General features: G+C 45.3%; 1 long non-coding RNA gene across 1 annotated transcript; it reads left to right on the top strand.

Moving 5' to 3' along the window:
• The first annotated feature begins 1,916 nt into the window (after positions 1-1,916).
• On the top strand, positions 1,917-11,167 carry LOC110742769. Its single transcript, XR_002520816.2, has 3 exons — positions 1,917-2,037; positions 10,537-10,597; positions 10,874-11,167. It is a non-coding gene; the product is annotated as an uncharacterized LOC110742769 (long non-coding RNA).
• Positions 11,168-13,345: the final 2,178 nt, after the last annotated feature.

Raw genomic sequence — 13,345 nt, 5'->3', positions numbered from 1 at the left:
GCCTGAGACCTTGGTACCCACTCATGGTGGAACAGGAGGAAACAGGGATCGTTCAACACTCAAGTCTGTTCACTGTTCAGGCTTTTAGGGAGAAGGAGGCCAGGCAGAGGGATGATACCCTTCTGTGTGGTGGTTTAATTTTTGTGCAAATATCTGGAGTCCTCTTATTGTCCAAGTAGATTATTCATGCTGTAAAACTTGAGATAATTGGCTATCCTTTTGGAGTCAGAGGGTTTCCTTTTAGAGTCAGAATGTTTGTTGGAACCTCCAGGGAGGCAGAAAGTGCAGGCACCAGCAGAAGAAGTCAGCAGAAAGCTCCAAGAAGGTTTATTTAACGTATCATCATCATCACAATCATCATCACAATTATTATTTTTCATTTTTTGCCTCTCTGGAAAGACGGGGCTCCAGTTTCCACTGAGTGAAGTTTTAAGCTGGCTCATATCTTAACCCACTTACTCTCTGCTCTCCTGCACTCCAATCTGCTGAGACGTCTGTAAATCCGTGCCACCAACTATGGTTTTCAAACAGTCTGAAGATTATTTCAACCGGACCAGAGATTGATTTCAGTTTTCCGCAAGTAGAAACAAGCTCAAGTCAGCTCAGCAACCTGGCAACTTACGTGACTTGGAGCCACTCTTTTTGTTTCTTCCTCTTCTTTCCCGTTAGCAAACTCCTAATCTGTCTTGGCATCAGGACCTGGTCTCTTGCTGTAGGACCCGCACCAATGAATACCACTCAACCAAAGTGACCCTGGGACAGACCCAGTATAAACACGGTCCCTCGTGAGTCAAGCATCTGGGATAAGTGAGCAAACACTGGGCTGAAAACCTGGGACTGGGTGTTGTTTCAGAGCTATCACCTGCTCCTTGGTTCTCATTGTAGCCCGAGGCTGGCTGGGTCGGGGGGTGCATGTCTCGTCCAGAACCACACAGAGGCCAACATTTTATCAACACTCACCAACCAAGTAAACACTTGACCGGCTTACTTTTTCCTGGCTTTGCTCAACTTGATAACAGAGAAGGGGTTCTGGAGAGAGACGGGATGGCAGTGTTAGCAGAAATAACTGCTCGAATCTCAGCAGTGGGAGGATTCGCTGCTGGGCCTTCCTCATGGGTGGGGAAGAACATTTCTCACCCAAGTCAAGAGTGGTCTTTTTCCCCCAGTGAAGCTGCTGTGTCTGACTTTGTTGAGGATGTGGGAGGAACTATTTAATTACTATAAAGCGGGAAAGACTGAGCAAAAAGATTGTTTAACAGTCCAAACAATTGAGACGGTCCAATTAAAGAGCTGACCCTTCAGTCTTCTCATGCGTGATTCCTGCCATTCCTGGAAGATCTACTTTCCTTGTTTGCGGGTCATTTATGAGGCCAACACCTCCTGAGGAAATGCAGGAGTTTAGTTTATAACTAAACTCCTTAGTTATAAATGGGATTATAAGTATATTGGTAACAAGGGATCCAGAGAGTAGACAGACTGGATGCTCAATCAAAAATTGTGCTTCTATTTCATGAAAGTCTTTAGGAAGTGGGAATGTTGAGATGGGAAAGATACAAAACAATTAGAGAAGATGTTTGTGGAGAAGATTTTCCCTCCCAGCCAGGTCATAAACTCCTGGGTCAAATCTCTCCATAGATTCCTATTTGCGTTAGGAGTTCAACTGGGGATGTAACATGTCGGAAGGAATCCAACCCATATTTCACAAGCAGGTGAGAGAGAGTGAAGTGGCTAATGACCAACATCTTTAGGCACAACTTGAGTAATACGGAGCTGAAATTTTTTTCCTGGGGCAAAAGACCTGCCAACAGCTGCTCTTGGAGATATGCCAAGGCTGGGCCATCAGAGAGTGAAGAGCAAGTCAGGGAAAGAAACTGAGGGTAATAAATATACCTCGGTCTTTTCAGGATCCTTATAGAAACAGGTTCATCTGCCAAAACATGACACTTTCCAATCCTATTGTACTTGTCTGTGATTAGAAGAAGGTCACCACTTTGATGCACTGGAGAACACGAGAGTATACGATCAAAAGGAGAACAGGTGAGTGGGGTGAGGGCAGCTTTCCTTTCTTACTCAGGTGGCAATGATGCCCTGCAAGGAAATCTTTGCAAGCTCTGAGAAATTAGAGCGGAAGAAATAAAAATCAAGGGCTTACTGTGTGTGATGGAGTAAAAAGTTCAATAAATGCCCTTTCAAGTCAGAATGATCATTCATGCCATCAATATTTAATACTTCTCAGGTGCCAGCAGCAACCTAAGCATTAGGGATAAAATAAGAAGAGAGGGTGTCTTTGCAGTCACTGAGCTAAAATGTTGCTCTATGGATAGGGGCTAATTGAAGACGTGGCTACCACAATGATGTGCATTTTTTCGAGAGTTTTACCAGGCTTCAAACCTTTTGGTGGAGAACATACAAGGTTTAAGAGTAAGACATCTAATGCTCAACTACTTGCATAACTTCAAGTGCAAAGACCCCAACTTCGGAAATGTCCCTTTAAGCCTCCTGACCTCTTCAAGGCTAAGGTTCTTAATTTTGCTATATCCAGAGGAATGGGACTACTGGGTCACTCATGGGGCAATGCAGGCCCTCCCAGGTGGGTGCCTGGAGCAGCAGTGACTACCGATGACTTCCCATCTCTGCCCTCACTTGGGGCCTGTTGCCTTTGGCCCTTGGTCTAAGCCCTGCCCGTATATGTCCTCTGGCTCAAGCTCTGATGATCACATGAGGCACTTTTCCTTAGACCCAAAAACAGGATTGTTGGTCAGCTAGCAGAGTGGGCTGGTGGCCCCCTGGCAAGGACGCTGGCTGTGACTCAAAGGCACCAGGATTGGGCAGGGGAAAACCCCTTTAGGGAAAACCAGTGAAGGTCCTTGGGGGAAAAGAACGAAGACTTGTGGTGGGGAATTGGCGACTCTGGGCAAAAATAGACCTGGAAGAAAAGCAAAGGCGTCACTGCCAGGAACCAGGTCTGCTGGGAAGTGCTGGGGGAAGGCCAACCAGGAGCACCTGGTCAGGAAGCCAAGGGGACCACAGCCTCTGTGCTCTGAAGCCATTGTAGGCTGGGTAAGAAGGTGTGTGATTATTGGGACTCTGTGTTCCATACCCTTTCCCCAAACAGACAAGGTATCTGACGGTCCTACGTGATCTTCTGAGGATGGCAGATCAGAGTATTGGAATTTGAGATCTACCCAGGTAATCTGGAAGGTGTGGGTACCCTGTTGGAGGGGAGGTGGTGCTTCTCCCCCACCCCATGTGAAAAGATGTCATTATATATTTTTGTTGTCTCTTTGCTTCCTCTTTTCTCTTATTTATTAATTGCCTGAAAACATGGGCAGGCAGGAGGGTATTAGTTTTTCCATTGATCTTTATACTTTATTTTCCACATACACCTTAAGAGAATAAGGAAAAAATCTATCTATCGCTGTGTATTTTTGTAAGTTAACATCTAAATGTTTTCATAAGTTTTAGAAAGTTCATTTCTTGGTAAAAAATAAGACACATATGCAATATTCTATATGATGAAATAAAAGAATGATTGGTGACAATTAAATAAATATTATGTGATTTGATAAAACAGGTTTATTGAATGAAACACACCAACTCTAAAAGAAATCTCTTAAGATTATCTGCACATTTTATATAATGTGTCTTAAAGAATTTGGTAGTCCCACAAAGCATTCTATTCACATTTATGAGGACAAATGACACTAATCTAAATGGCTTTGGCTGTTCTACATTCAGAATGTCACAAAACAGGTCTAAACATTATTTTTAATACCAAGCTTCACCATTAGCAGAAGTATCTCTCAGTAAGGGAAAGTTTGGAGGTCCCATGGCTCAATGCACCTTGATTAATCATGAAGATAGTCTTTTGAGACAATACTTCGATTCCTTTTGTAGAACGCCAGGTGTGTATTTCAACTAGGTTAATGAGCCACAGAAATATTTAAAGTAGGTGAGGGGCACCATTGTTCTATAGTGGGGAAAGGACTATTCTGAAAGCAGGCCCACTCTCAGATCAGTTTTAGAAAGGTTACTGTTTTATCATAGGTGCTTTGGAAGCAGACTCTGAGAGCTGGGTGCCAAGGTTTACTGGGGAGTGTTCTTGGGAGATACACATGTAAGGAAGTGAGGCTGGCAGAAGTGGGCAGAGAGAGAAGCTGACCTGTGATGGTGCTATGACTGAGACCTCAGTTGCTTCCACAGGAGCTGCATAACTGGAATGATCCATCAGAGTTATCCCAGAATGAAGAAAAGGGGCTGAACCTAAATACCCATGCAGAAGCCAGTCACTGGTGACACTCGTCCCCTGGGAGGGGGCACACACTTGGGCTAGGCAGGTCTCTGTGTCACTGTTGGTCTCTGGTGCTGATGGGTTGGACGTGCAGCAGCAGCCGTAGCTAGATCAGCCTTGATGAGCGGGAGCCCCTGCTGTTGGGTCCAGGCACAACCTCAACCTCCTTCTCTGTCACCTTGGCTACTCTGTGAGTAACTTGTGCCAGAATTGAGGTGGCTGATCATAACTGGCTGAGTCATTCTATCTGTGACATGGTGCCTCTTATGGACTAAATTTTGTCCCTCCCCTTTCAAATTCAGGGGTTGAAGCCTTAACCTCCAATATGATTGTACTTGAAGATAGGGCCTTTAAAGAGGTAATTAAGATTAAATGAGGTTATAAGAGTAGCACACTAATCCAGTATGACTGACGTCCTTATAAGAAGGGGGCGATGCACCAGGGATCTGTGCACACGAAGGAAAGACCAAGTGAGGAAACAATGAAAAGGTGGTTGTCTGCAAGCCAAGGAAAGAGGCCTCAGGAGAAATCTATATCAGTCCCACATGAAGGGGAACTACTTCTGGTCTTTTTTGCTGACACAGAGGGCAAAGTACACATTTCCAGGTCAAGGGCAGCACCCCTGTGCACACCATAGTCTAAAGGCTGCGTTAATCTCTCTTTGCCATGTACGGCACAGTTGCTACAATGGAGGCTACTACTTGCTTGAGTATGTGATAGTCCGTTGTCATCTCCATGACCCTCTGATTTCTGTAGTGGCCATACTGATGGATTTGTTGCTGGAAAATGGGGTCCCAATCTAGATCGCAAAAGAGGACTCTTGTATGTCATGCAGGAAGGAATTCAAGACAAGTCACAGAGCACAGTGAAAGAAGCAAGTTTATTAGAAACTACTCCATTACAGAGTAGGGTGTTCTCAGGAAGCAAGCAGAGGAATGTATCATCTTTATTTTAAGTTTAATTTTTTATATAGGGGTTTTGTCTATGTAGAGACTAAACTAAGTTGTGCCCACATACGGGTGGGCTGACAGCATGACAAAATTATTCTATTGATTTAAAGAAAACTATCCTTGACATTTTAGTGTGTAAGTACATCAAAGTGTAACTATAATTATCTTGAAAACATATATGAGTATTGGGACATCTGGACTTTTCGTTGTTATAGGAGTGTGTCCTTGTAGCATCACTGAGCTGCTTCCTTAGCTGTAAACATCTCAGGACCACGGGTCGTGACTGGCAAGGAATGTGCCTTGCCAGTTTTAAGATGGAATTGATTTTAAAATGGTGTCGCATTGGCTCACCTGGGCTCCTGCCTCCCTAACAGATTAAATTGGGATATAGCAGTGATACCACCCCTGCCTTCTTCAAATTTCTGGTGGTACCACTAAGCTCCATTGTTCTTCTGGGAATGCATTTTGCTTTTTTAAAAATTATTTTGGCCAAGGACAGGGATTGGATTTCTATTTGGCTTTCCCCAGTATTAAAACTCCTATGCTACAGGTCAAGGTTCCAATGTGAGACTTCTGACAACCACCAAGCATTTTCATTCCAATTCTCTGTTGAGTAATTAGGAAAACAACCACTCAGTGGTCTATGAGTCAAACAAATCCACTGTAAGCTAGACATGGGCCAGGACTCCATGTATTACCTGGCTTCCGTAATGTCCCCAGCTAACAATGTCAATTCAGACTCTGTGGACAACAATCTTACAAGATCTGGGGATTCTCCTTATTCCAGTGCATGCTTACTTGAGCTCATGGCCCTAGGCTTCAGAGTCCCCAGTAGGACTGAGCACCATATGCCTGCAGCAGTAGCCCACTCACTAGGTGTCCTGTACTGATCCCTTCCCCTTCCCAGCCCCTCTTCCCCTCTTCCTCACCGTGCTTCTTGGATCCCTGCCCAAGAAACTGCTTGCATAGAAAATCTTTGTCTCAAGGTCCACTTTTAGGGGATCCCAAACTAGGATATACAGAGTCTTCTGCAAAGTTGGGACAATAGTATCCATTCAATTGCAGCCATGCCAGACTTGAGCTCTTACATCCGAGTTAAAGCATTTACCACAAAGTCCTATTCCTCACTCCCCTTATTCCTTGACACCACAGGACACTTATTTCCCTTGAGGGGAGGAAGTTCCCACTCTTCTTTGTAAAAAATTGACCCATCCATAGTATACTTCTTAGCAAATCTAGGGACGGAGAAAGAACCTGGATGAGAGTAAAGAGCGCGGGCATGTGAGCGCACAAGGAGGTCTGGAGCACCAAGCATGGGAATGCCTTTGGGCTCTCTTTGCTTTGACCGAGCGCCTTGCTGTACATAACAGGTAAGGGCAGGCCACATACTTTAGTTTTCTTCCAGGTGCCTTGCACAATGCTTCGCCTATAGAAGGCACCTAGTGACTATTTGTCTTATAACTGAGCAAGAGATTTGGGATTTGCCCTGTGCCCACTTGGCACAGCAGTGGGCCTCTGTGGGAGGGACTGAGAATCACCTGGAGATTTTCTTTAAACACACACACACACACACACACACACACACACACAACTGTGCCCCACCCAGGATCTGTACCTTCCTGCCTGGGGAAAAGGCACCTGTGGGGGCCAGTAGACATGAATCAGTCCACGTCCCGAGGTGTATACAAAAGAGAAATCTGTGTTTTTTATTGACTTAAATTTTATTTCAAAAGAACAATTTCTTCACCAAGCTGGATCATTTTCTGAAAGTTCCTCTTTGTAAAGGGCTGAACTATGACCTCCTAAAATTCTTCTGTTGAAGTTCTAACTTGCAGTACCTCAGAGTGTGATGGTATTTGGAGACAGGACCACTAAAGAGGCAATCAGTTACCATGAGATCATTAGAGTGGGCCCTAAATCCATATGATAAGTGTTGTAATGAGGATACGAGGACACAGACAGGCACAGAGGGAAGACCGTGTGAAGACACAGGCAGAAGACAGCCATCCACAAGCCAAGGAGAGAGGCCTCAGAAATAGCCCAGTGCCACCTTGATCTTGGATTTCTGACCTCTAGAACTGCTACAAAAAAGGTCTGTTGTTGAAGCCACCTTTGAACAATCTGTGGATTGTCGGGGCAGCCCTAGCAAACCAAGGCACTCTCCTTACTCTGTGACCAGATCATGGTCTCAGGGACATATGTAGGTTGTGGAACTGCTGAGAGGGGTGGGGGCAGGAGTGGATCCTCTGGTCCTCATTGGGCCTCATCATCAGTCCATATACATTACAGTCCATTGGCTGGCCCTCGGGGCAATCAGGCCTGAGGTTCAAAGCTCCACTTGGGGTGAAGATACGTTTTTCAAGTACTTAAGAGGACCAGGCAGCTGCCCCCTTCCTGGGATCTTGCTGACCTATCCCAGTCTCCTCCCCACACCCCAACAGAATACCTCCCTGACCTGGGGAAAATTGCCTGATCTGGGGAAATGTTCCATCTGTTTATTGGTCCAGTATTTTTTGTTTCTACTCTGATCTGGTTTGGCTCTGTGTCCCCATCCAAATCGCACGTTGAATTGTAATCTCCAGTGTTGAGAGAGGGGCCTGGTGGGAGGTGATTGGATCATGGGGGGCGGACTTCCCCTTTTGTTGTTCTCGTGATAGTGAGTTCTCATGAGATCTGATCATTTAAAAGTGTGTGCACTTTCCCCTTGTCTCTCTCTCTCTCCTGCTCCACTGTGGTTAAAGGGCATCCGAGTAAGTAAGTTGCGATGTGGTTCTGTATTCTCCTCCACAGTCAGGTCTTGCTCATGGAGGGCACTTTTTACCATGAACACCGGCAAAGCCACCTCCATGACTGACCCTTGTTATTAGGGGCTGCTGTTGCCTATGACATATGCCAATGGCTGAGAAGAAGCTGGGTAGTGGGTTGAATGGTGACCCCCAAAAGATACGTCCAAGTCCTAATCCCCAGTACCTGTGAATGTGACTTCATTTGGAAAAAAACATCTTTTCAGACATAATTAAGGGAAGGATCTCCAGATGAGATCATCCTGGATTGATTAGGTGGGCCTCAAATCCAATGACAGGAGTCTTCAGAAGAGAAAACACAGACATAAAGAAGGGATTGGAGTGACACAGCCACAAGCCAATGGATGCCTGGAGAGACTAGAAGCTGGAGGAGGCAAATGATAGATTCTCCTCTTGAGTCTCCAGAGGGTGCCATGGCCCTGTGGACACTTTGACTTCAGATTGCTGGCCTCCAGAACTGTGAGAGAATACATTTCTGTTGTTTTAAGTCAGCCTATTTGTGTTAATTTGTTGCTGCAGCCAGCACCGTCCCAAGAGAGGGTGCCGATGTTGTACGGGAAGCTGTTTCTGCCCCATGACTGCGGCAGGCTCTGACCCTCCACTCACCCTCATGGCTCCATTCCAAGTGGAGTGGGGAGAATCCTCCCCGTATAGAGGATTGAACTCCTTCACTACAACCAATGCTGCCAGTACTGGATGTATCTGCAGATTTTTCCGCTTCTTTGACCCAGCTTCTCTCCAACCACAGCCCAGCAGCAGGTCTGGGTGGAAGGTCAGCTGGGGCAGGTGATGACCGGCATGGACTCCAGATGGCTCTTGTCCACTGTCAGGGCCTGATGTCCCCGATGATGGCCTAATGGCATGACAAGAGTCACCAGTTAAGGTGCCACAGGGGCTGGCGGGTTCTGTGAAGGAGGAATGGGGGTGGTGTGGCAGAGGGGACGAGGAATCCCAGCTGCAGGGGCAGCGGCTGCTCCTCCCCTCCATGGAGCCATGAGATCGTGCAGGTCCGAAGCTGTCAAGTCTCCAGGATCCAGACATCAGTGTGAACTTTCTCAATGTTTAGACGCTGGCTCAAAACATTTAAAGAAAATGTATGCCCTCTACAAAGGGCCTTTGCACAAAGGATCTCAGTGGGAATCTTTATATTCTTAGGGGTCCACGGATGGCCTCGGGTCTCTGGAAATCTCTAAAGAACACATAGACCTAAGAAATGTTTTTGTTTTGTTTTGTTTTGTTTTGTTTTCTGGGGAGGATCTCTGTATACTACATCAGTGTTCAGAGAATCCAAAATATTAGGAGTCCCTGCCTTTTGGTGAGGTATTTTGCTTGTTCATTTTCTAAAAGGCTTCTTGAGTCTGTGCGCAAATATCTCCTGGAAATTCTTCCCTTTGTTGGGTCTGAACTTGTGTGCATGTTACTTAGGTTCAAGCCTCTGGCTGCCTGTGGTTTTTCTAAGTGTGGGCAAGAGAAGGTTCTGGAATAACCAGTGAGATTAACACCGTACATCTGTGCTTTCGAACCGGGACATATGTCCCCTCAGGGTGGCTACAGGAGAACTGTGGGTGCAGCTTTCTGGGGCACCATTTTTTTCAGGTTTCGGGCAATTATTAATGCTACATTTAATATAAAATAGATATGGGTATAGCATGGAAAGAAATGTAAAATTCTCATGAATTATTAAGATAAATACAAGACTTCAAAAACATTCCATGCAAGTTATGGGGCTGCTTCGGGCTATCCCTCCAGACCCCCGGTGCTCATTTGCCCTCCTCTGCAGCTAGAGGGACCCAGTAGAACATTCTGAGAAGCTCTTCCCTACATAGCACCAAGGACTTGGCAAAACTTTGTCTACTCTTAATGGTCCATGGTTTACCCATGTTCCTTTACAAAAGGAGCTGAGGAGGCGACAGGCATTTGGGGCTCTGTAGAAATTTAGTTTAAAGTATGGTGCAAAGATTCACAGCCTCAAAGACTCCTGGAGTCACCTGGAGGTCTCTTGGCAGGACCTTCATCTCCAGGATCATTTACGTTATGTGGGAGACCAGATCAAGTACACCCTGGCATGGACTTCCCCTGAGGCTGTACTGGAGCCTGGCCTCTGTGTCTGTCCTCGCATCTGCCCAGCAGCCTTCAACACAGTAAGGGCCTAAATTGGGCCTTCACACTTGACACTGGCCAATGTGCCTGCCTTGTTTTTATCCTAGCTGAGTCCTGAGATGAAGCATGTTCTATGCTAACCACATCATCTAAAATACATTCTCAGTTTCAGACAGAAAATGCAGCCCCAGAAGAATATACTGCATTAAGATCTGCATTCACAGATACCTCTAAGTATTGGAAACCATATAACTTGGTGTTGCTTGCCAAATGTATTTAAGCTCCCAGGACGGTAAAAGATTGGCATTGACTCAGGGATCTTGCAATAACAACTCATAGTTTGGTGGGAGGAAACAAAACTCAGTGATTTAACTAATCTACTCTCTTTTAGACAGGACCCTCCACTTTTCCACCAGCTTTCCACCAGTGGAAAGAAGCCAGCCAAGAATCAGGTTTGTGCCTATATTTCCTTGAGCCATTTTGCTAGAAGTTAACAGAGGCTGGGCTCCTGGCTCCACTGCTTCTCTTCCTGGCTGTGCAACCTCAGGCAATATTCCTGTTACCTGCCCTCAGCTTCCATTTCCGCATCTGTAAAGTGGAGATGATAGAAATCCAATAGCGATAATAGTTGTAATTAAATGGGCATACATAAATTTCTTATCAGGGTGTCCAGCACAGTAGAAGTGATTAATAATTCTGAGATTTTCTTTTCTTACTTGATCATACAGCAGCTTCTGGCTACCTGGATCAGAAGGTTGATGAAGGCAATGAAACAAAGATGGAAAAACACATCACACAGGTAAGTGCCTGTGCTCTTCGACCTCCAGAGTGACACAGGTGCCTGGAAGGCATGTTAGGTTGGGGTAGGGCCAGGGGAAGGGTCCAGCCAGAAAGAGGACCAGGATGAAAGGCTGTTGCTGCCTTCAGAAAGCTCAGTGACTAGGGAGACAAACATGTTTCAAACAAGGGGCCGTAGTAGCATTTGGCATATTGCAAACTAGAGGCTTATAGAAGATGCTAAGAGAGGATTGGAGAGTGCTATGGTTTGAATGTCCCCTCCAAAATTCATGTTAAAATTTAATTGCCAGTGTGACAGTATTTAGAGGTGATGAGGCCACGCGGGCACCATCCTCAAGAATTGAAAAATGTTGTTATTGCAGGAGTGGGTTAGTTATCATGAGAGTAGGCTGCTTATACTAGTGAGTTTGGCCCCCTCTTGCTCTCTTGCTCTCTCGTGCTGTCTTGCCTTCCACCTTCTGCCATGGGATGATATACCACAAAGGCCCTTACCAGATGCCAGCATCTTGATATTGGACTTCCTAGTCTTCAGAACAGTGAGCATACATTTCTTGTCTTTATAAATTACCCAACCTGTGTTTATAGAAACACAAAATGGATAGAAAATTGGTACTGAGAATTGAGGCTGTTATTGTAACAAATACCTGAAAATGTGAAAGTAGCTTTGGAACTGGGTAATCGATAAAGGTTGAAAAAATTTGGAAGAGTAGGCTAGAAAAAGCCTAGATTTCTATAAACAGAGTAGTAAGACAATTCTGGAGAGGGCTCAGAAGAAGAGGAGAGCTGTAGGGAGAGTATGAAACTTCTTACAGATTACCTGAGTGGCCATGGTCAGAATGTTGATAGAAATGCTGACAGTAAAGGTCATTCTGATGAGGTCTCAGGTGGAAAAACAGGATATCTTTTTGGACACTGGAGTAAAGAGCATCCTTGTTATGAAATGGCAAGGAACTTGGTCAAATTGTGTCCATGCCCGAGGGATTTATAGAAGGTGGAATTTAAGAGTGTCTGACTAGAATATCTAGCAGAAGAAACTTCTAAGCAAAATATTGGAGGAGTTGTGCAGCTACTTTTAACTGCATATAGTAAGATCCAAGAGGGAAAAAATGACTTAAAGATGAAATTTATAATTTAAAACAAAAGCAGAACAGAAAATTTTTTTAAATATTCAGCCTGACCATTTAAAGAATGAAAATGTGTTCACATGAGGAAACCAAGGATGTGGTCAACAAACCGTTGGGTAAGGAGACCTGTACAGATGGAAGGGGTCATCAAGACAGTGGAAGAATGACCCCAAAGGCATTTCAGAAATCTTCAAAGCCGCCCTCAATCACAGATCCAGAGCTCTCAGAGGACAGAATAATTTTGGGGGATGGGCCTGGATGCCCTGTAAGGGCTCCCTGTCCAGGACCACCTTGGATCTCTGTTTTTACATCCTGGTACAGCGATTCTCTGCTGCTCCAGCTGTGGTTCAAGTGGCCCCAGTTGTGGCTCAATCAACTGCTCCAAAAGGTACAAGCTGTAGACATTGGCAGCATCTACATGGTGTTAATTCTGCAGGCATGTAGAATGCAAGGGCTGTGGGGCACAGTGACCTCCACCTAGATTTTAAAGGCTGTCACAGTCAACCTGGGGGCCCAGGCAAAGACTTGTCATGGAGGCAGAGCCATCACAGAGAGCTCTATTTGGGCAATGCTGAGTTGAAATGTGGAGTTGGATCTGCTGCAGGGGCTGTGCAGTGCCTAGTGGAGCCAGGGTCACTTCTGATACCCCAGAACTGTAGAGCTGCCAGCTTGAAATATTAACCTGGGAGAGCTGCTGGTGCCACACTCCAACCCATGAGACCTGCTAGGTAGACTGAACTCAGCAAAACCATAGGAGCAAGGATGCCTGAGTTCCTGGGAGCCCAACTCCTGCCCCAGAGTGCCCAGGACATGGAGTCAAAGCAGATTATTCTGGAGCTTCGGGTTGTTCTCTCTGTTGGGTTTTAGATTTATTAATACCTGGGACCAGTTATCTCTTTCTTCTTGCCTATTCTGCCCTTTTGGAATGGGAATGTCTACTTTATGTCTGTCCCAGCATTTCATTTTGGAAGCATGTAACTTGTTAATTTCCCATGTTATAGCTGGAGAGGAATTTGCCTCATGATGAATCATGCCTTGAGTCCCCCCTATTTCTAATTCAGATGGGACTTTGGGCTTTGGACTTTTGAGTTGATGCTGAAATGAGTTAAGACTTTTGGGGCATCAAGATAGAATGAATGCATTTTGTATGCCAGAAAAACATTAGTTTGGGTGGCTGTGGTTGGAATGCTGTGGTTTGAATGTCCCCTCCTGCCTTACTCTGTTTTCTGTTGCTAAAATTGAATAACTGAGACTGGATAATTTATAAAGAAAATAAAT

This window comes from Papio anubis, chromosome 4 (genome assembly GCF_008728515.1).
Source record: "Papio anubis isolate 15944 chromosome 4, Panubis1.0, whole genome shotgun sequence".
NCBI classification, from domain to species: domain Eukaryota; kingdom Metazoa; phylum Chordata; class Mammalia; order Primates; family Cercopithecidae; genus Papio; species Papio anubis.
Note: the sequence above shows the minus strand (reverse complement) of the source record. Positions and strands in the feature narration are given on the sequence as shown.